The 24,828-nt window shown below is 40.0% G+C and overlaps 1 pseudogene; it reads right to left on the bottom strand.

The window, feature by feature from the left end:
- Window positions 1-24,531, bottom strand: part of LOC108391490 (aryl-hydrocarbon-interacting protein-like 1 pseudogene) — a 39,128-nt pseudogene extending 14,597 nt beyond the window's left edge.
- Between the last annotated feature and the right edge of the window lie 297 nt (window positions 24,532-24,828).

The following is a 24,828-nucleotide window of genomic DNA, read 5'->3' as shown; positions in this document are numbered from 1 at the left end:
TTTGAAATTTTATTATTCTAAGGCATGGTCCATATTTCTAGGGTGTGACTATTCTGAGATTTCAACTCAAAGCCCAGATGATTACCAAAACTGCTTAACTTGGAAAGTTTTGAACTCCAGTCTCTGTCTCACCAATAAAACATAGCTGCTGATGTTTGTGCTTACTTTGTTAACCTCCCAGCTGCTGTTTTCTGCTGAACTTATTGGATTACTGTCCCTTATATGTGTAGATAATGATTTGGCCAATAATTTTGGGTGAATTTGTAATTGGACTCTATGACTTCTTCCCCTCTGGGAATTTTCTTAAGTCCCAGCCACTTGGCATTTCTGAACTTTTATCTCTGACTGCTCATTTCAAAATGATTCAAGTCAGAATTTGAGAGACTATGATTCTTGTGAGTGATATGCTTTAGACTTTGACTAAAGTCCCATGTTGGAAAAAACCCTCAGGAAATAGGTCAAAATAAATACAAATCTCTCCTTATGTGCTTTCCTCCTCACAAGAAGCATAGTCCCTCAAATTGATTTTTGTACCCTTCATCTATTTCACTCATCTCCCCCACTAGCCTCCCTATGGTAACCAACAATCTGTTGTGTATCCCTGTGGGTATATTTCTTTTTTGTTTGTTTGCTTTATTTTCTGTATTCCACATATAAGTCAAATGGCATTTGTCTTTCTCTGCCTGGCTTATTTCACTTAGCATGATACCTTATAGGTCCATCCATGCTCCTGCAAATGTCAAAATTTCCTTCTTTTTTATGGTTAAGTAATATTCCATTTTGTATATCTTCTTTATCCATTCATCTATGGATGGACACTGTGGTTGCTTCCATATCTTGGATACTGTAAATAGTTCTGCAATGGATGTAGGTGTGAATATATTTTTTCAAATTAGTGACTTTGTTTGGGTAAATTCCCAGAAGTGGAATTACTGGATTGTATGATTTTTTTTTCTTTTTTCTTTTTTGAGAGGCCATCTCGCATATTTATTGATCAAATGGTTGTTAACAACAATAAAATTCAGTATAGGGGGGTCAACGCTCAATGTACAATCATTAATCCATCTCAAGCCTAATTCTTGTCAGTCTCCAATCTTCTGAAGCATAACGAACAAGTTCTTACATGGTGAACGAATTCTTACATAGTGAATAAATTCTTACATGGTGAACAGTACAAGGGCATTCATCACAGAAACTTTCGGTTTTGATCATGCATTATGACCTATAAACAATCAGGACAAATATGAATATTCGTTTGATTTTTGTACTTGATTTATATGTTGATCCCACATTTCTCCCTCTATTATTATTATTTTTATTTTTAATAAAATGCTGAAGTGGTAGGTAGATGCAAGATAAAGGTAGAAAACATAGTTTAGTGCTGTAAGAGGGCAAATGTAGATGATCAGATGATCAGGTGTGTGCCTATGGACTAAGTATTAATCCAGGCTAGACAAGGGCAGCAAGACATCCACGGATGCAGAAGATTTCTCTCAAAGCAGGGGGGGTGAGGTTCTGAGCCTCACCTCTGTTGATCCCCAAATTCTCACCTGATGGCCCCCCTGCGACTGTGCCTGTCTTAGGTTGTTCCTCCCTTGAGGAATCTTACCCGTCTCTGGCTAACCAGTCATCTTCCGGGGCCATACAGGGAAATGTAAAGTTGGTAAGTGAGAGAGAAGCCATATTGTTTGCAAAGGTTAGCTTTTTACTTCTTTGCAGATTTATGCCCTGTGGCTTCTATGCCCAGCACTTGTGTCGAGGTATCTTTACCACCTGGAGGAATTATGATACTCGGTATATTCGATATGAGGCACGAATTCTATTTAAGGGTTGTAATTAGGAAGGAAGAAGAAAAGCTATAGATGTAGCATATGAAGGAAACATGGGAGGATTGATTATTTCTTTGACATATCTTCTTGTATAGTACCTTAAGTATGTATAGGTTTTAAACTACTAACTAATTTGCACACACATATTAACATAATAGGAATATGGTGACATAAACAAAGCAAATCTATAATTACCATCCATCTCCAGTGAAGCCAAGAAAACCATTTAGGCACCCTAGGCATTTGTGAAAATTTATTTATGATATGATGGATATTGTCCAATTGTACTTGAACAGTCTGAGAAAAATCAGACAAACTAAAGCAGCCCATTTCTGGGATCTGTTCACATCCCATATGTTCTTTTAACCATAGATAGTCTATAGTCGTAAGATTTTGGAGTGCTACAACTTGCACCCCTCCCAACTCCTGGTTGAGTTCCAACAGTACACATCCGGTCAAATTCGTTGTCTCACTGTATGCACATGCCAGCCTAGACATCTCCCTCCTCATTCCTATGGCAAGTCCAGGAGACAGTGGGCTGGATGCAGCCACAACCACAGCATCGTCCGGATACCTGTGGAGGCTTTTTGATGATCATCCCCCGGCACAAGTCCTCCAGAGAGTGCTGATGCCGGAAGCTCCTCCTCATATCGTATCTTAGTTCATTTTCTGGGTATCCAAGCTAGGCCTTGATCTTCTGCATAGAAACAAACAGACCCTTTGCCCACACTTTGACATGCCCTCTATACCACTGTGCAGAACTCACTGGAGCACAGCACACAGTAACTGCTTTTTTTTTTTTTTTAATTAAGAGAAAGGAATATTATCAGAAAAGAGTACCTCCATAGCTGATCATCTGACACCCTTTAAGTGATCAACATTAAGGATATTTAAAGCATGCGTTGATCTTTGATTTACCAATAGTTTTATCCTATCAAGGAGTAATCCCCCTTTTCTTTCTTTTTCTTTTTTTTTTATTTAAATTTTTAATCTACACTTACATGAAGAATACTATGTTTACTATGCTCTCCCCTATATCAGGTCCCCCCTAACAACCACATTACGGTTACTGTCCATCAGCTTAGCAAAATGTTGTAGAGTCACTACTTGTCCTCTCTGTGTTGTGCAGCCTCCCCTTTCTCCCTCCCCCCCATGCATGCTAATCTTAATACCCCCCTTCTTCTTCCCCCCCATCCCTCCCTGCCCACCCATCCTCCCCAGTTCCTTTCCCTTTGGTACCTGTTAGTCCATTTTTGGGTTCTGTAATTCCGCTGCTGTTTTGTTCCTTCATTTTTTCCTTTGTTCCTATACTCCTCAGATAAGTGAAATCATTTGGTATTTCTCTTTCTCCGCTTGGCTTATTTCACTGAGCATAATACTCTCCAGCTCCATCCATGTTGCTTCAAATGGTTGGATTTTTCCACTTCTTATGGCTGAGTAGTATTCCATTGTGTATATGTACCACATCTTCTTTATCCATTCATCTACCGATGGACATTTAGGTTGCTTCCAATTCTTGGCTATTGTAAATAGTGCTGCGAAAAACATAGGGGTGCATCTGTCTTTCTCAAACTTGACTGCTGCGTTCTTAGGGTAAATTCCTAGGAGTGGAATTCATGGGTCAAATCGTAGGTCTGTTTTGAGCATTTTGATGAACCTCCATACTGCTTTCCACAATGGTTGAACTAATTTACATTCCCACCAGCAGTGTAGGAGGGTTCCCCTTTCTCCACAGCCTCGCCAACATTTGTTGTTGTTTGTCTTTTGGATGGCAGCTATCCTTACTGGTGTGAGGTGATACCTCATTGTAGTTTTAATTTGCATTTCTCTGATAATTAGCGATGTGGAGCATCTTTTCATGTGTCTCTTGGCCATCTGTATTTCTTTCTGGAGAACTTTCTGTTCAGTTCCTCTGCCCATTTTTTAATTGGGTTATTTGTTTTTTGTTTGTTGAGGCGTGTGAGCTCTTTATATATTCTGGACGTCAAGCCTTTATCGGATCTGTCATTTTCAAATATATTCTCCCATACTGTAGGGTTCCTTTTTGTTCTATTGATGGTGTCTTTCACTGTACAGAAGCTTTTCAGGTTAATGTAGTCCCACTTGCTCATTTTTGCTGTTGTTTTCCTTGCCCGGGGAGATATGTTCAAGAAGAGGTCACTCATGTTTATGTCTAAGAGGTTTTTGCCTATGTTTTTTTCCAAGAGTTTAATGGTTTCATGACTTACATTCAGGTCTTTGATCCATTTTGAGTTTACCTTTGTATATCGGGTTAGACAATGGTCAAGTTTCATTCTCCTACATGTAGCTCTCCAGTTTTGCCAGCACCATCTGTTGAAGAGACTGTCATTTTGCCATTGTATGTCCATGGATCCTTTATCAAATATTAATTGACCATATATGTTTGGGTTAATTTCTGGGGTCTCTAATCTGTTCCACTGGTCTGTGGCTCTGTTCTTGTGCCAGTACCAAATTGTCTTGATTACTATGGCTTTGTAGTAGAGCTTGAAGTTGGGGAGTGAGATCCCCCCTACTTTATTCTTCTTTTTCAGGATTGCTTTGGCTATTCGGGGTCTTTGGTGTTTCCATATGAATTTTTGAATTATTTGTTCCAATTCATTGAAGAATGTTGCTGGTAATTTGATAGGGATTGCATCAAATCTGTATATTGTTTTGGGCAGGATGGCCATTTTCATGATATTAATTCTTCCTAACATGTGCATGGGATGAGTTTCCATTTCTTAGTGTCCCCTTTAATTTCTCTTAAGAGTGACTTGTTGTTTTCAGAGTATAAGTCTTTCACTTCTTTGGTTAGGTTTATTCCTAGGTATTTTATTCTTTTTGATGCAATGGTGAATGGAATTGTTTTCCTGATTTCCCTTTCTATTGATTCGTTGTTAGTGTATAGGAAAGCTACAGATTTCTGTGTGTTAATTTTGTATCCTGCAACTTTGCTGTATTGCGATATCAGTTCTAGTAGTTTTGGAGTGGAGTCTTTAGGGTTTTTTATGTACAGTATCATATCATCTGCAAATAGTGACAGTTTAACTTCTTCTTTACCAATCTGGATTCCTTGTATTTCTTTGTTTTGTCTGATTGCCGTGGCTAGGACCTCCAGTACTATGTTAAATAACAGTGGGGAGAGTGGGCATCCCTGTCTGGTTCCCGATCTCAGAGGAAATGCTTTCAGCTTCTCGCTGTTCAGTATAATGCTGGCTGTGGGTTTATCATATATGGCCTTTATTATGTTGAGGTACTTGCCCTCTATTCCCATTTTGTTGAGAGTTTTTATCATGAATGGATGTTGAATTTTGTCAAATGCTTTTTCAGCATCTATGGAGATGATCATGTGGTTTTTGTCTTTCTTTTTGTTGATGTGGTGGATGATGTTGATGGATTTTCGAATGTTGTACCATCCTTGCATCCCTGGGATGAATCCCACTTGGTCATGGTGTATGATCCTTTTGCTATACTGTTGAATTCTGTTTGCTAATATTTTATTGAGTATTTTTGCATCTACATTCATCAGGGATATTGGTCTGTAATTTTCTTTTTTGGTGGGGTCTTTGCCTGGTTTTGGAATTAGGGTGATGTTGGCCTCATAGAATGAGTTTGGGAGTATTCCCTCTTCTTCTATTTTGTGGAACACTTTAAGGAGAATGGATATTATGTCTTCTCTGTGTGTCTGATAAAATTCCGAGGTAAATCCGTCCGGCCCCGGGGTTTTGTTCTTGGGTAGTTTTTTGATTACTGTTTCAATTTCTTTGCTCGTAATTGGTTTGTTTAACTTTTGTGTTTCTTCCTTGGTCAGTCTTGGGAGGTTGTATTTTTCTAGGAAGTTGTCCATTTCTTCTAGGTTTTCCAGCTTGTTGGCATATAGGTTTTCATAGTAGTCTTTAATAATTCTTTGTATTTCTGTGGAGTCTGTCATGATTTTTCCATTCTCATTTCTGATTATGTTGATGTGTGTTGACTCTCTTTTTCTCTTAATAAGTTGGGCTAGAGGCTTATCTATTTTGTTTATTTTCTCAAAGAACCAGCTCTTGGTTTCATTGATTTTTGCTATTGTTTTATTCTTCTCAATTTTGTTTATTTCTTCTCTGATCTTTATTATGTCCCTCCTTCTGCTGACTTTAGGCCTCATTTGTTCTTCTTTTTCCAGTTTTAATAATTGTGATGTTAGACTATTCATTTGGGATTGTTCTTCCTTCTTCAAGTGTGCCTGGATTGCTATATACTTTCCTCTTAAGACTGCTTTCGCTGCATCCCACAGAAGTTGGGGCTGAGTGTTGTTGTTGTCATTTGTTTCTATATATTCCTTGATCTCTATTTTGATTTGTTCATTGATCCATTGATTATTTAGTAGCATGTTGTTAAGCCTCCATGTGTTTGTGAGCCTTTTTGTTTTCTTTGTAGAATTTATTTCTACTTTCATACCTTTGTGGTCTGAAAAATTGGTTGGTAGAATTTCAATATTTTGGAATTTACTGAGGCTCTTTTTGTGAGCTAGTATGTGGTCTATTCTGGAGAATGTTCCATGTGCACTTGAGAAGAATGTATATCCTCTTGCTTTTGGATGTAGAGTTCTATAGATGTCTATTAGGTCCATCTGTTCTAGTGTGTTGTTCAGTGCCTGTGTGTCTTTACTTATTTTCTGCCCGGTGGATCTATCCTTTGGGGTGAATGGTGTGTTGAAGTCTCCTACAATGAATGCATTGCTGTCTATTTCCCTCTTTAGTTCTGTTAGTATTTGCTTCACATATGCTGGTGCTCCTGTATTGGGTGCATATATATTTAGAATGGTTATATCCTCTTGTTGGGCTGAGCCCTTTATCATTATGTAGTATCCTTCTTTATCTCTTGTTACTTTCTTTGTTTTGAAGTCTATTTTGTCTGATAATAGTACTGCAACCCCTGCTTTCTTCTCACTATTGTTTGCCTGAAATATGTTTTTCCATCCCTTGACTTTTAGTCTATGCTTATCTTTGGGTTTAAGGTGAGTTTCTTGTAAGCAGCATATAGATGGGTCTTGCTTTTTTATCCATTCTATTACTCTGTGTCTTTTGATTGGTGCGTTAAGTCCATTTACATTTAGGGTGACTATTGAGAGATATGTACTTATTGCCATTGCAGACTTTAGATTCGTGGTTACCAAAGGTTCAAGGTTAGCTTCTTTAGTATCTTAATGCCTAACTTAGCTCGCTTATTGAGCTGTTATATACACTGTCTGGAGATTCTTTTCTTCTCTCCCTTCTTATTCCTCCTCCTCCCTTCTTCATATGTTGTGTGTTTTGTTCTGTGCTCTTTTTAGGAGTGCTCCCATCTAGAGCAGTCCCTGTAGGATGCCCTGTAGAGGTGGTTTGTGGGAAGCAAATTCCCTCAGCTTTTGCTTGTCTGGGAATTGTTTAATCCCGCCATCATATTTAAATGATAGTCATGCTGGATACAGTATCCTTGGTTCAAGACCCTTCTGTTTCATTGCATTAAGTATATCATGCCATTCTCTTCTGGCCTGTAGGGTTTCTGTCGAGAAGTCTGATGTTAGCCTGATGGGTTTTCCTTGATAGGTGACCATTTTCTCTCTAGTTGCCTTTAAAACTCTTTCCTTGTCCTTGATCCTTGCCATTTTAATTATTATGTGTCTTGGTGTTGTCCTCCTTGGATCCTTTCTGTTGGGGGTTCTGTGTAATTCTATGGTCTGTTCGATTATTTCCTCCCCCAGTTTGGGGAAGTTTTCAGCAATTATTTCTTCAAAGAGACTTTCTATCCCTTTTCCTCTTTCTTCTTCTTCTGGTACCCCTATAATACGAATATTATTCCTTTTGGCTTGGTCACATAGTTCTCTTAGTGTTGTTTCATTCCTGGAGATCCTTTTATCTCTCTCTATGTCAGCTTCTATGCGTTCCTGTTCTCTGGCTTCTATTCCTTCAATGGCCTCTTGCATCTTATCCATTCTGCTTATAAATCCTTCCAGGGATTGTTTCACTTCTGTGATCTCCTTCCTGACATCTGTGATCTCCTTTTGGACTTCATCCCACTGCTCTTGCATTTTTCTCTGCATCTCATCCCACTGCTCTTGCATTTTTCTCTGCATCTCATCCCATTGCTCTTGTATTTTTCTCTGCATCTCTGTCAGCATGTTCATGATTTTTTTTTTGAATTCTTTTTCAGGAGGACTAGTTAGGTCTGTCTCCCTCTCAGGTGTTGTCTCTGTGATGTTTGTCTGCCTGTAGTTTTGCCTTTTCATGGTGATAGAGATAGTTTGCAGAGCTGGTACAAGTGACCGCTGGAAGAGCTTCCCTTCTTGTTGGTTTGTGGCCTTCTCCTGGGAGAATAGCGACCTCTAGTGGCTTGTGATGGTCAGCTGTGCACAGACAGGGCTTCTGCTTCCTGCCCAGTTGCTATGGGGTTTATCTCTGCTGTTGCTGTGGGCTTGGCCTGGCTGGGGCTGTTCCTCCAAAATGGTGGGGCTCCGTTGGAGGGGGAGCGGCCTGGAGACTATTTATCTCTGTAAGGGGCCTCTGTGCTCCCTGCTGCCCAGGGGGTTAGAGTGCCCAGAGATCCCCAGATTCCCTGCCTCTGGTCTAAGTGTCCTGTCCTGCCCCTTTAAGACTTCCAAAAAGCACTCTCCAAATCAAAACAACAGCAACAATGAGAGAGGGAACAGAAAGAAAAAAAAAGGAAAAAACACACGATTTTTTTTTTTTGTCCTCAGGTGCCGGTCCCAGGCACCCGCTCACTGGTCCTGCTGCCTTGTGTCCCTAGCACCAGGGTCCCTGTCCTTTCAAGGCTTCCAAAAAGCACCCACCCACCGGTCCCGCAGGGAAAGAACGCTCGATATTCTTTGTCCTCAGGCGCTGGTCCCAGGCACCCGCTCACCAGTCCCGCCGCCCTGCCTCCCTAGCACCAGGGTCCCTGTCCCTTTAAGGCTTCCAAAAAGCACTCACCAAAAAGAGAGAAAAAAAGGGGGAAAATGCGCGATTTCCTCCGTCCTCAGGTGCCATCTCTGGCACCTGCCCACCGGTCCCACAGGGAAAAACGCGGGATATTCTTTGTCCTCAGGTGCCAGTCCCAGGCACCCGCTCACCAGTCCCGTCGCCGTGCCTCCCTAGCACCAGGGTCCCTGTCCCTTTTAGGCTTCCAAAAAGCACTCGCAAGAAAGAGAAAAAAAAAAGGGGGAAAACGCGCGTTTTCCTCTGTTCTCAAGTGCCGGTCTCAGGCACCCGCCCACCAGTCCCGCAGGGAAAAACGTGGGATATTCTTTGTCCTCAGGCACCAGTCCCAGGCACCAGCTCACCAGTCCCACCGCCCTGCCTCCCTAGCACCGGGGTCCCTGTCCCTTTAAGGCTTCCAAATAGCGCTTGCCAAAAAGAGAAAAAAAAAAGGGGGAAAATGCGCGATTTCCTCCGTCCTCAGGCACCGGTCTCAGTCACCCGCCCGCTGGTCCCGCAGGGAGAAACGCGGGATATTCTTTGTCCTCAGGCACCGGTCCCAGGCACCTGCTCACCGGTCCCCCCACCCTGCCTCCCTAGCAACGGGGGCCCGTCCCTTTAAGGCTTCCAAAAAGCACTCGCCAAAAAAAAAAAAAAAAACCGCTCCGGTTTCTTTCCACCCGCCGGGAGCCAGGGGCAGGGGTGCTTGGGTCCCACCGGGCCGGGGCTTGTATCTTACCCCCTTCGCAAGGCGCTGGGTTCTTGCAGGTGTGGATGTGGTCTGGATGTTGTCCTGTGTCCTGTGGTCTCTATTTTAGGAAGATTTTTCTTTGTTATATTTTCATAGCTCTATGTGTTTTTGGGAGATTTCCACTGCTCTACTCACACCGCCATCCTGGCTCTGCCCCCTGATATTTTTATTTTCAGTTTTTGGAGGAACCTCCACACTGTTTTTCACAGTGGCAGGAGAAATTTACATTCCTACCAACAGCATAGGAGGGTTCCCTTTTCTCCACATCCTCAACAACACTTTTTATTTCTTGTCTTTTGGATAGTGGCCATTCTGATTGGTGTGAGCTGATACCTCATTATGGTTTTGATTTGCATTTCCCTGATGATTAGTAGTGTGGAGCATCTTTTCATGTGTCTGTTGATGATTAATTTCTTTGGAAATGTCTTTTCAGGTCTCACACCCACTTTTCAATTGGGTTATTTGGGGTTTTTTTCTTTTTGGTTGAGTTTTATGAGTTATTTATGCATTTTGGGTATTAGTCCCTTATTGGATATATCATTTGCAAATATATTTTCCCATACAGTGAGTTGCATTTATGTTTTAATGGCACTTTCCTTTGCCCTACAGAAGCTTTTTTGTTTGATATAGTCCCACTTCTTTATTTTCTCTCTGTTTCCCTTGCGTGGGGAAGCATATCTAGGAAGAAATTTCTCATGCTGACATTCACGAGATTCTTACCTATGTTTTGTTCTAAGAGTTTTATGGTTTTGTGTCTTACATTTATGTGTTTAATCCATTTAGAGTTTACTTGTGCATGGTGGAAAACAGTTGTCTAGTTTCCTTCTCTTTCATGTAGCTGTCCAATTTTCCCTGTACCATTTATGGAAGAGACTGTCATCTCCCTATTGTATATTCATGGCTCCTTTGTCATACATTAATTGACTGTATATGCTTGACTTTATTTCTGGGATCTCTATTCTGTTCCATTTATCCATGAGTTTGTTCTTGTGCCAGTACCATATTATTTTAACCACTGTAGCTTTGTACTATAGCTTGAAACCTGGGGGCATGATATCTCTAGCTTTGTTCTTTCTCATTTATTTTTGACCAGTTTCCTGTCTAGTTCTTCCAGTATAATGTTAAATAGAAAGGGGCAAGAGTGGACATTATTGTCTTGTATCTGATATTAGGGGGAAATGACATTCACTATGATGTTAGTTCTTAGGTTTTTGTTTTGTTTGTAGATGCCCTGTGTCAGGTTATGGGAGTACCCTTCTATTTCTAGTTTGGTGAGTGTTTTTTTTTTTATGAGAGTCTCGTACTTTTTCTAATGCTTTTTCTGCATCTAATGAGATGATCATATGATTTTTTTTTTAGTTAACAAGATAAATTTATTTCTCATAGTTCTAGAGGCTGGACATTTGTATCATGGTCCCTGTATGGGCAGACTGTGTCTTGGGAGGACCAGATTCACAGATGACCATCTTCTCTAAAAGTCCTTACATGGTGCATAGAGAAAGCAAAATATCTCAGGACTCTTATAAGGACTGTAATCCCATTCTTGAGGGCTCAATCCTCAAGACCCATTCTAATCTTAATTATGTCCCTAAACACCTTACCTCCTACTACTATCTTATTAGGAAATCTGGTTTCAACAAATGAATTTTGGGGAACATAAATATTTATTTCATTATATCATTCATAGGGCCTTTATCTCATGTATACTTTCTGGTGCTTAATGAGACTGGAGCTTTGGCTAAAAGATTTCCCACATTCACAGCATTCATAAGGCCTTTCTCCAGGGTGAACTTTCCAATATTTTTGAGGTTGGACTCATTACTAAATAATTTTCCACATGTACCACACTCATAAGGCCTTACTCCAGTGTGAACTCTCAGTGTTGAATGAGGGGAATAATTTTGTTAAAGGATTTCCCAAATTCTGAACAATCACTGTGAATTATCCGGTGTTTCATTAGGGTAGAGCTATGGGTAAAGAATTTCCCACATTCACAGCATTCATATGGCCTTTCTCCAGTGTGAACTCTTTGTTGTTCTAAGAGAATTGACTTGCAGGTAAACAATACCCCACATTCCTTGCACTCATAAGGTCTTTCTGCAGTGTGAACTCTCTGGTGTTTCATGAGGTTATAGCTATGGATAAAGGATTTCCCACAGTCCCCACACTCATAAGGCCTTTCTTCTGAGTGAACTCTCCAATGTCTAATGAGGCTGTAACTTTGGCTAAAGGATTTCCCACATTTGTTGTACACATAACATCTTTTTCTATAGAGGACTCTCTGGTGATAAACAAATGTATGTTTGCACCTCAAAACATTCATGCATTCTTTGGAATTGTAATGTGATTTTTGCCTGCAAAACCTGCCATTTACTCAATTCCAGTGTTTGTTTTTTCATTAGTGTTAGTAGTACATACCAGGAGAAATCCTGGGCTGGCCAGAAGTCCTTCCCAACTTCCCTGCAGGTAAAGGGCTCCCCATACACATGAAAGTAGTAGTCATTACAAAGGAGACTCTGCTGATGTTGATTCTGAAGGGTTTCTCTCCAGTGTCCTGCTTCTGGTACTGATGGATGTTTGCACTGAAATATAATTGTTTTCCATATGGGCCAAACCTGCATAGCTTCTGTGATTGATGTATTCTCTGGTGCTCAGCCAAGCGCAAATTATCTTTCAAGACTGGACTATACATCTTGCATGGGTGGGACCTATAGGAAGACAGACATGCCTTAGAAACATTGACCTGTGATACTCTTTTTACAGAAACTCTCCACAGATGCTCACCCTCTGCTCCACACCAACAATCCATGTAGGTTGTAAGTGCCAAGTTTGCCAGCATCACATCAAAGTATAGGCATCTATGAGCCTCACCAAGGAGTTCCCATTCCTCCCAGGAGTAGATGCCACATCCTCAAAGCTCACACTGCCCTTCAGAATAATAACCCAACTTAGGCTGCCATTCCAATCCTGATTCTTGAGCCCCTGCAGTTTGTTCCCACCTGAGCCAAGCCCCTCATCACAACCACCACCATTGGACTCTGTGGGTAGAGCAGGCTGGACATGGTGAAAGAGGAGGCAAACCCGGGCATGGTGGTCCTGATCCCAGCCCTGGTGTGGGGTACCTGGGGTGTACCCAGACCCCAGGCACACCTCCATGCAATGGGAACAGGGCCTCTTTGTCTTTTCCAACCTGACACTCAAACTCTAACACAGCATTGGGTGCCTAAGATCAGGGGAACCCACATGAGAGTGGCCAAAATGACTCCAAAGCTAATCATATAATTTTTTTTATTTTATTGATATGATGTATTACATAATCTATTTTCAGATATTAAGCCAAGCTTGAATTAATGGGATAAATCCTATTTGTTGATGGTGTTTATTTTTATACATTACTGGATCTGGTTTACTAACATTTCAGTTGTGGATTTTTGCTTCCATATTCTTAAGACATATTGGTCTGTAGTTTTCTGTGTTATTCCTGGTTTTGGTATAATGGTAATTAATATTGGCCTCATAAAATGAGGTATAAACTGTCTGTTCCTTTTCTATTGTTTGGGAAAGTTTGAGATAAGTTCTATTAATTCTTTGGTGTAATTCATTGTTGAAGCTATTTGGGAATGGGTTTTTTGTGTGTGGACAGATTTTAAATTATTACTAATTAAATCTCTCATTTGTTATAGCCTTACTCAAACTGTGTATTTCCTGTAGTAGTATTTGTAATGTGTCTTTTAAAAAATGTGTCAGTTTCATCTGTAATCTTATTTATTGTGCATGCTATTGTTCATATTATTCCTTTATAATACTCTTTATTCTATAAAGTTGATAGTGATGTTCCACTTTCATTTCCAAGGCTAATAGTGGGGTTCTTTTTATTTTGATCAATCTAGCTAAAGATTTGTTAATTTCATCAATCTTTTCAAAGAATACATTTTTGGTTTCATTCATTTTTTCAGTCAATTTTTTTCTATTCACTACTTCACGAATTCCCCTTTCATCTTTATTTCCTTCTTTCTGCTGGTTTTGGATTTAGTTTTTCTCTTCTTTATATACTGGCTTAAGGCACAAAGTTAGGTTATTGATTTGAAATATTCCTTCTTTCTTTTTTTTGTTGCATAGTTTATCCTGAGGGTCTTTTTATTTATTTATTTTATTAAGGTATTATTGATATACACTCTTATGAAGATATCACATGAAAAAAACAATGTGGTTACCACATTCACCCATGTTATCATGTCCCCCCATACCCCATTGCAGTCACTGCTCAACAGTATGTAAGATGCCACAGAGTCACTATTTGCCTTCTCTGTGCTACACTGTATTCCCCATGAGTGTCAATCATAATATACCATAATCCCCTTCTCCCTTCCTCCCCACCCACTCTCCCACTCCACTCCCCTTTGGTAACTACTAGTCCCTTCTTGAAGTCTGTTGCTGTTTGGTTCCTTCAGTTTTGCTTTATTGTTATACTCCACAAATGAGGGAAATCATTTGTTACTTGTCTTTCTCCACTTGGCTTATTTCACTAAGCATAATATCCTCCAGTTCGATCCATGTTGTTGCAAATGATAGAATTTGTTTCTTTCTTATGGCTGAATAGTATTTCATTGTATATATGTACCACCTTTTCTTTATCCATTCATTTACTGATGGACACTTAGGTTGCTTCCATATCTTGACTATTATAAATAGTGCTGCAATAAACATAGGGGTGCATATGTCTTTTTGAATTTGAGAAATTATATTCTTTGGGTAAATTCTTAGGAGTGGAACTCCTGGGTGAAATGGTATTTTTATTTTAAGTTTCTGAGGAACCTCCATATTGGTTTCCACAATGACTGAACTAGCTTACATTCCCACCAGCAGTATAGGAGGGTTCTCCTTTCTCCACATCTTCACCAGCATTGTTGTTATTAGTTTTTTCGATGGTGGCCATCCAAACTGGTGTAAGGTGATATCTCATTGTGGTTTTTATTTTCATTTCCATGATAATTAGTGATGTGAAACATCTTTTCATGTGTTTGTTGGCCATCTAACTTTCTTTTTTGGAGAATTGTCTGTTCATATCCTCCACCAACTTTTTAATCAGGTTACTTGCTTTTGGGGTTTTGAGGCATGTGAGTTCTTTATATATTTTGGATGTTAACCCCTTGTTGGATATGTCATTTACAGATATATTCTCCCATACTGTAGGATGCCTTTTTGTTCTGTTGATGGTGTCCTTTGCTGTACAGAGCTTTTTAGTTTGATGTAGTCCCATGTGTTCACTTTTGCTTTTGTTTCCCTTGCTCAAGGAAATGCGTTCAGGAAGAAGGTGATTATGTTTATATTCAGGAGATTTTTACCTATGTTGTCTTCTAAGAGTTTATTGTTTCATGAATTACATTCAGGTTTTTGATCCATTTCCAGTTTTCTTTTGTGTATGGGGATAGGCAATAATCCAGTCTCATTCTCTTGCATGTAGCTGTCCAGTTTGCCAACACCAGTTGTTGAAGAGGCTGTCATTTCCCCATTGTATGTCTGTGGCTCCTTTATCATATTATTTCTTCTTTTTTAAACAGACACTTACAACTATATATTTGCCTCTAAGAAACATTTCATCAAAGGTGGCGGTGTGAGTAGGACAGTGGGAATCTCCTCCCAAAAACATATATATTTTTGAAAATACAACAAATACAACTAATCCTAAAAGGGAGACCAGAAAACACAGGACAACAGCCAGACTACATCCACACCTGCGAAAACCCAGCACATGGTGAAAGGGGTAAGATACAAGCCGCAGCCTGGCGGGACCCGAGCGCCCATCACACCAGCTCCCGGTGGGAGGAGAGGAGTTGGAGCAGGGAGGGAGAGGGAGCCCAGGACTGCTAAACACCTGGACCTAGCCATGTGCACGAGACCGCAGACACAGTGCATGTGTGGGGTGCTGGAAACTATGGAAGCAGGACAGTAGGACCTGTGAGCAGTTCCCAAAGCCAGCACCCCTGTGACAAAGAAAAGCAAGTGCTTTTTGAAAGTCTTAAAGGGACAGGGACCCCACGGCTGGATGGAAGCATCCCAGGTCACAGTCCAGCAGCTGAAAATTCCAGGGAACTACGGGTGCACTAAACCCCTGGGCAACAGCTCTGAGACCCCTCATGGAGGTAAACAGCCAAACAGTCTCCCATCCATTACCCCTCCAGGGCCCTGCCATAGCAGAGCAGCAGCCTGAGGCTGGCCACGCCCTCAGCAAGGGAGCTTCCTCCATACCAGCCAGGCAAGATACAAAGACCCAGTCTACATGAAATTGCCCAACACAAGCCATTAGGAGTTGCAGTTGTCCCAGTAAAGAAAAGCCAGGAGCCAAGTGGAAAGGGGCTTGACTCTCTCAGCTGATAGATGCGTCAATAGCACTCCACTGCACCTATCAACATGAAAAGGCAAAAAAATTTGATCCAGACAAGACTAACCCAGACAGCTTCGGCATCTTCAACATCTTCCCCTGAGAAGGAACCTGGGGAGATAGATTTAACCAGTCTTCCTGAAAAAGAATTCAAAACAAAAGTCATAACCATGCTAATGGACTTGCAGAGAAATATGCAAGAACTAAGGAGGGAGAATACAGAAATAAAATAAGCTCAGGAAGGACTTCAAAACAGAATGGATGAGATGCAAGAGACCATTAATGGACTAGAAAACAGAGAACAGGAATGTAAAGAAGCTGATGCAGAGAGAGATAAAAGGATCTCCAGGACTGAAAGAATTTTAAGAGAAATGTGTGACCAATTGAAACAGAACAATATCCGCATTCTAGGGGTACCAGAAGAAGAAGAGAGAGAAAAAGGGATAGAAAGTGTCTTTGAAGAAATAATTGCTTAAAACTTCCCCAAACTAGGGAAGCAAATGGCCTCTCAGACCACAGAGGTACACAGAACTCCAGTGACAAGGGATCCAAGGAGGGCAACACCAAGACATATAATAATTAAAATGGCAAAGATCAAAGACAAGGACAAAGTATTAAAGGCAGCCAGAGAGAAAAAAAAAAGGTCACCTATAAAGGAAAACCCATCAGGCTATCATCAGACTTCTCAACAGAAACCCTACAGGCTAGAAGAGAGTGGCACGATACACTTAATGCAATGAAACAGAAGGGCCTCGAACCAACAATACCGTATCCAGCACTATTATCTTTTAAATATGAAGGAGGGATTAAACAATTCCCAGACAAACAAAAGTTGAGGGAATTTGCCTCCCACAAACCACCTCTACAAGGCATCTTACAGGGACTGCTCTAGATAGGAGCACTACTAAAAAGAGTACAGAACAAAACACCCAACATATGAAGAAGGGAGGAGGAGAAATAAGAAGGGAGAGAAATAAAGAATCATCAGACAGTGTTTATAATAGCTTAATAACCAAGTTAAGTTAGACAGTAAGATAGTAAAGAAGCTAACCTTGAACCTTTGGTAACCACAAACTTAAAGCTTGCAATGGCAATAAGTACATACCTTTCAATAATCACCCTAAATGTAAATGGACTGAATGCACCAATTGAAAGACACAGAGTAATAGAATAGATAAAAAAGCAAGACCCATCCATATGCTGCTTACAAGAGACTCACCTCAAACCCAAAGATATGCACAGACATAAAGTCAAGGGATGGAAAAAGATATTTTATGCAAACAGCACAGAGAAAAAAGCAGGTATTGCAATACTAGTAGCAGACAAAATAGACTTCAAAATAAAGAAAGTAACAAAAGATAAAGAAGGACATTACATAATGATAAAGGGCTCAGTCCAACAAGAGGATATAATCATTATAAATAGATACGCAGCCAATACAGGAGCACCAACATATGTGAAACAAATACTAACAGAATTAAAGGAGGAAATAGAATGCAATGCATTCGTTCTGGGAGACTTCAACACACACTCACTCCAAAGGACAGATCCACCAGACAGAAAATAAGTAAGGACACAGAGGCACTGAACAATACATTAGAACAGATGGACCTAATAGACATCTACAGAACTCTACATCCAAAAGCAACAGGATACACATTCTTCTCAAGTGCACATGCAACATTCTCCAGAAGAGACCACATACTAGGCTACAAGAAGAGCCTCAGTAAATTCCAAAAGATTAAAATCCTACAAACCAACTTTTCAGCCCACAAAGACGAAAAACTAGAAATAAATTGTACAAAGAAAACAAAAAGGCTCACAAACACATAGAGGCTTAACAACATGCTCCTAAATAATCAATGGATCAATGACCAAATTAAAATGGAGATCCAGCCATATATGGAAACAAATGACAACAACAACACAAAGCCCCAACTGCTGTGTGATACAGCAAAAGCAGTCTTAAGAGGAAAGTACGTAGCAATCCAGGCATATTTAAGGAAGGAAGAACAATCTGAAATGAATGGTCTAATGTCACAATTATCGAAATTGGAAAAAGAAGAACAAATGAGGCCTAAGGTCAGCAGAAGGAGGGACATTAAAGATCAGAGAAGAAATAAATAAAATTGAGAAGAATAAAACAGTAGAAAAAATCAATGAAACCAAGAGCTGTTTCTTTGAGAAAATAAAAGATAAGCCTCTAGCCAGACTTATGAAGAGGAAAAGAGAGTCAACACACATCAACAGAATCAGAAACGAGAAAGGAAAAATCACGACGGACCCCACAGAAATACAAAGAATTATTAGAGAATACTATGAAAACCTATATGCTAACAAGCTGGGAAACCTAGGAGAAATGGACAACTTCCTAGAAAAATACAACCTTCCAAGACTGACCCAGAAAGAAACAGAAAATCTCAACAGACCAATTACCAGCAATGAAATTGAAGCGGTAATCAAAAAACTACCAAAGAACAAAACCCCTGCACCAGATGGATTCACCTTGGAATTTTATCAGACATACAGGGAAGACATAATACCCATTCTCCTTTAAGTTTTACAAAAAATAGAAGAGGAGGGGATACTCCCAAACTCATTCTATGAAGCTAACAGCACCCTAATACCAAAACCAGGCACAGACCCCAGCAAAAAAGAAAACTACAGACCAATATCCCTGATGAACGTAGATGCAAAAATACTCAACAAAATATTAGCAAACCGAATTCAAAAATACATAAAAAATATTAGCAAACTGAACTCAAAAATACAAAAAGAGGATCATACACCATGACCAAGTGGGATTCATCCCAGGGATGCAAGGATGGTACAACATTCGAAAGTCCATCAACATTATCCGCCACATCAACGAAAAGAAAGACAAAAACCACATGATCATCTCCATAGATGCTGAAACAGCATTCGATAAAATTCAACATCCATTCATGATAAAAACTCTCAACGAAATGGGTATAGAGGGCAAATACCTCAACATAATAAAGACCATATATGATAAACCCACAGCCAACATCATACTGAACAGTGAGAAGCTGAAAGCTTTTCCTCTGCGATCGGGAACAAGACAGGGATGCCCACTCTCCCCACTGTTATTCAACATACTGGAGGTCCTAGCCATGGCAATTAGACAAAACAAAGAAATACAAGGAATCCAGATAGGTAAAGAAGAAGTTAAACTGTCACTATTTGCAGATGGCATAATATTGTTCATAAAAATCCCTAAAGACACCACTCTGAAACTACTAGAGCTAATATCAGAATTCAGCAAAGTTGCAGGATACCAAATTAACACACAGAAATCTGTGGCTTTCCTATACACTAACAATAAACTAATAGAAAGAGAAATCAGGAAGACAATTACATTCTCAATAGCATCAAAAAGAATAAAATACCTAGGAATAAACCTAACCAAGGAAGTGAAAGACCTATACTCTGAAAACTGTAAGACACTCAAGAGAAATTAAAGAGGTCACTAACAAATGGAAACTCATCCCATGCTCCTGGCTAGGAAGAATTAATATCGTCAAAATGGCCATCCTACCCAAAGCAATATACAGATTCAATGGAATCCGTATAAACTACCAACAGCATTCTTCAATGAACTGGAACAAATAATTCAAAAATTCATATGGAAACACCAAAGACCCCAAATAGCTAAAGCAATCCTGAGAATAAAGTAGGGGGATCTCACTCCCCAACTTAAAGCTGTACTACAAAGCCACAGTAATCAAGACAATTTGGTACTGGTGCAAGAACAGAGCCACAGACCAATGGCACAGAAGAGAGACTCCATACATTAACCCAAACATATATGGTCAACTAGTATTCAATAAAGGGGCCATGGACATACAATGGGGAAATGACAATCTCTTCAACAGATGGTGCTGGCAAAACTGGACAGCTACACATAAGAGAATGAAACTGGATCACTGTCTAACCCCATACACAAAAGTAAATTCAAAATGGATCAAAGACTTGAATGTAAGTCATGAAACCATAAAACTCTTAGAAAAAAACATAGGCAAAAATCCCTTAGACATAAACATGAGTGACCTCTTCTTAAACATATCTCCCCGGCAAGGGAAACAAGTGAAAAAATGAACAAATGGGGCTATATAAAGCTGCAAAGCTTCTGTACAACAAAGGACACCATCAATAGAACAGAAAGGTACCCTACAATATGGGAGAATATATTCGTAAATGACAGATCCAATAAAGGGCTGACATCCAAAATATATAAAGAGCTCACTCACCTCAACAAAAACAAATAACCGAATTAAAACATGGGCAGAGGAGCTGAATAGACAGTTCTCTAAAGAAGAAATTCAGATGGCCAACAGACACATGAAAAGATGCTCCACATCGTTTGTCATCAGAGAAATGCAAATTAAAACCACAATGAGATATCATCTCACACCAGTAAGGATGGCTACCATCCAAAAGACAGACAACAACAAATGTTGGTGAGGTTGTGGAGAAAGGGGAACCCTCCTACACTGCTGGTGAGAATGTAAATTAGTTCAACCATTGTGGAAAGCAGTATGGAGGTTCCTCAAAAGGCTCAAAATAGAAGTACCATTTGACCCAGGAATTCCACTTCTAGGAATTTACCCCAAAAATGCAGCACTCCAGTTTGAAGAAGACAGATGCACCCCTATGTTTCTCGTTGCAGTATTTAAAATAGCCAAGATATGGAAGCAACCTAAATGTCCATCAGTAGATGAATGGATAAAGAAGATGTGGTACATGTACACAATGGAATATTATTCAGCCAGAAGAAGAAAACAAATCCTACCATTTGCAACAACATGGATGGAGCTAGAGGGTATTATGCTCAGTGAAATAAGCCAGCTGGAGAAAGACAAGTACCAAATGATTTCACTCATATGTGGAGTACAAGGACAAAGAAAAACTGAAAGAGCAAAACAGCAGCAGAATCCAGAACCCAAGAATGGACTAATGGTTACCAAAGGGAAAGGGACTGGGCAGGAGGGGTGGGAAGGGAGGGATAAGGGAGTGGGGAATGAATGGGGGCATTACGATTAGCATGTATAATGGAGGGTGGGCATGGGGAGGGCTGTGCAACACAGAGAAGACAAGTAGTGATTCTACAGCATCTTAATATGCTGATGGACAGTGACTGTAATGGGGTTTGTTGGGGGGATCTGCTGATGGAGGAAATCTAGTAAACATAATGTTCCTCATGTAATTGTAGATCAAAGATACCAAAATGAAAAAAAAGAGAAAAAAAAGAAACATTTCATCTGCAACTCATAAATTTTGATAATGTCTTTCATTTTCATTTATCTCAAAGTAGTATCTGATTTCTCTTTTCATTCTTCTTTCACCCATTCATTTCATAGAAATGTATTAATTTCCACATATTTGTGAGTTTCTCAACTTTTTCCCTCTTACTGATTTCAAATTATATTCCCTTATACCTGGAAAATATATATTTTAAATTTCCTTTCTTAAAATTTATTGTTTGTTTTATGGCCCAGCATCATGATGTGTCCTGGAGAATGTTCCATGTGGACTTGAAAAGAATATATATTCTTTTGTTGTTGGGTGGAGAGCTCTATAGATTTTTGTTAAGTCTAATTGATATATAGTGCTTTTCAAGTCTTCTGTTTCCTTGTTGATCTCCAGTCTAGTTGTTTTATTCATTTTTTTAAATGGGGTATTCAGTTATTCAACCATTGTTGTTGAATTATCTTTCTCCCTTCATTACTGTCAAATTTTGCTCCATGTGTATTTCCATTCTGTTATTAGGTGCATATATGTTTATGATTGTTATATCTTCCTGATGGATTGACCCTTTTGTCACTATAAAATATCTCTAGCAACAGTTTTTGTTTTAACATCCTGACCCTTTTATCACTATAAAATGTCTCTAGCAACAGTTTTTGTTTTGATGTCTGTTTTGTCTTATATTTTTATAGCCACTCCAACTTTTTTGTGGTTTCTGTTTACATGATATAGCTTTTTCTATCCTTTTACTTTCAATATACTTGCATCTTCGAATCCAATGTATGTTTACTATAAATAACATATAGTTGGGTCACTTTTTAATTTTAAACTCTGACAATTTTGACTTTTTGATTGGCTTGTTTAATCCATTTATATTTAAAGTTATTACCAATGTTATTGGATTTGCATTTAACATTTTCTTATTTTACATTTCTCATGTAATTTTATTCCTTCATTCCTCTCTTGCTGCCTTCTTTTAATTAAACGAATATGTTTAATGTAGCATTTTAATTTCTTTAATGAGTTTTCACTGTATTTAAGTTGCTTTTTTTGTAGTTGCTCCAGAGTTTACCACATATATCTTAACCTATCAGAATGCACTTTAGATTTACACTATCTTAATTCCAATGACATGTAGAGATGTTACTCCTATATAGTTCTGTTTTCCCCTTTTTGTTACAGTATTGTTGTATACAGTGCATCTGTTGATGTCACATTCTTAACAATACATTGTTATCGTTGTTACTTTACCATCTGTAGTCATTTTGTTAGCTCAATACAGTGTTGTTCTCACACACCACCTTAGTGTACTTATTGGCAAATGCATCACCTGTGTATTAATTTTATATACTTTATAGACTCAATAATACATTGTTTGCATATTATTTTATGCAATTCCTATTTAAATCAGTTAAGAGAGGAAAAATATGCCTTATACTATCTTTTATTACATAATAACTTTTACCAGTGCTCTTTGCTTATGTGGATTTGAATTATGTAAATCTTGTTCATTGGTTTTCAAATTTTAGAGTCAACCTATAGACAAAGCACAAAATATTTAATTTAGTTACAGACAGAACACAGATGTTAACAGCCCAGATGATGGAAAAGTAGAGGTATATCAGACATCTGCCCTCAAGAAGGAGGAAGTAAGGGATGGGAGTTACAGGTCCCACTGCTGTCACCCTCATTTTACTCAGAAGAGAGTAGCCAAAGGTTGAAAATATTTCTAGATAAAGTGTACATAAAGCTACAAGAATAAGCAAAGAACCAAAAATATAACTATCCAAAATTGGGGGGAGGAGGAGAAGGGATAAGGAAATGTCAAAAGTTGAAATCGTCATTTTCCCTTGACATGGGGTAAAAATGACACGTAGAGAAATTATGATTTCAATATATTATTTGGAGAGAAAGGCAACTACTAGAAGAATAAAAAACAGGGTCAGTTAAAATCATTAGCTCTGGCTAAGGAATGGGAGGGATAGGGCAGGAACCTCACTTTTATTCATAAGCTCTTCTGTGCCCTTTGGAGGCTTTTTAGCGCTGACATGTATTATTTGATTTAAAAAATGAACTTTAAATATTTAAAAATGACACAAAAGTCCTGGTCAGCTGAACTAGAAATGACCAGGCTGGTTGCTGGCTGCCTGGATGGGTGCAGAGAGTTCAGTGCAGTGGCAGGGTTTTGAGTAGGAGGTGGGGTAGGCAGGGGGGGTTGGAGAGGGCCAGGGAGTGGCAGGAAAGAGCAAGGGAGGGCAGGAGGATGGGATATGAGGTACGGAGAGTGAGGTGGGGCAGGAGAAAGGGAGGGAGAAGGCTGGTTGGTCTTGGGAGGCAGCATGGAGCTGCCAGAATGGGGTAGGGACAAGGGAGGCAGCTGGAGAGAACTGAGCATGCTAGGCCAGCCTCTTTTGGAAGCACAGCTTCTCCTCTTCCTTTCATTTGGCTCTCCAAAAGCTTCATCTCACTTCACAATGCCTTCCACATGGACTGCTCCAGCTCCAGTACTTTATCCAGGTCCACCTTTGCTTCTGCCCCATTCCATACCTCCCCATGAGCTTTGCCCACACATAATAGGCTTTCATGATGCCTGGGTGGTCCAGAGAATGTCACCAATGTGTAGCAGCATCTCCTTCATCAGCAGGTACTGGCAGTAGTTGAGGGTCAGTGGGTTGATCATCTTTTCCAGTTTCAGCCACTGTACCTCCCAGGGCTTGTTCTTGGCCTGCAGGTTCCTCAGATAGATGACGACTTCCTGGTACTTGGTGGATGCCTCAGGGTGGCATCCCAGCTTGAAGAGTATGTTTCCTTCCCTGTGGAGTATGGACACTGCCAGCATCTTCTCATCATTGCTCAGGTTCCAGGTCTTCCTCTGGTACTCACTCAGAGACTCCTCCTGTAGCAGCTCAGTCATGAATATCAGAAGCTGTGGCTTCTTCTGCAGTTCATCCAGATCCTTGTAGTCCAGCATGTGGTAGGCAAACATGTTGGCCAACCTACACATGTGTGAATGCCACTCTGTCCAGTTGTTGCCCTCCACCCTCTGCTGCAGACAACTGGACAACATAGGGTAGAGCCCTGTGTGGATGCTGCCACATCACTGACCTGTGTGGACGTCATCAGGATTTTCCAGACCTCCAACTTGAATATGTTTCCACTGATAATGTGCATAGGCTGGCCCATCTACTTGCTGTGGATCACTGTGCAGTTCTCCTAACATTTTGTGGTGTGGAAATGAAAGTTCACTTCAGCTTCAGTGATGAAGTTTGGGAGCTCCCTCTTATCCCCATGCAGAATGGTTTTCTTGATCCCTTCCACATTCAGGCAGAGTGACATCCATGGTTCTGGGTGGAGGTAAATATCAGCCATGCTAAGATAATCTCACTGGGAGGAAGGCACTTAGGCAGAGGAGACATGAGGATTGGACCTCAGTGCATCCTCCTTGCCTCCCCTTCTATCCACCACTCCACTGCCAGGCAAAGGGAGAGCCTTCTCATTCAGAAAAAAAAAATGTTTCTTTGGCCTTCTTTTATTGCCATGGGGACTACTCATCATTCACCTGACCTACCAGGGAGGGCTTTGTAGAGAAACGGGTGGAAAGACCCAAACAGGGAAGGCCTCAGCATATATTCACTCATTCCATTCCTGACACTTGATGAAGCCCAG

Source organism: Manis javanica, chromosome 4 (assembly GCF_040802235.1).
Source record: "Manis javanica isolate MJ-LG chromosome 4, MJ_LKY, whole genome shotgun sequence".
Taxonomy (NCBI): domain Eukaryota; kingdom Metazoa; phylum Chordata; class Mammalia; order Pholidota; family Manidae; genus Manis; species Manis javanica.
This window is presented reverse-complemented; position numbering and strand designations above follow the sequence as displayed.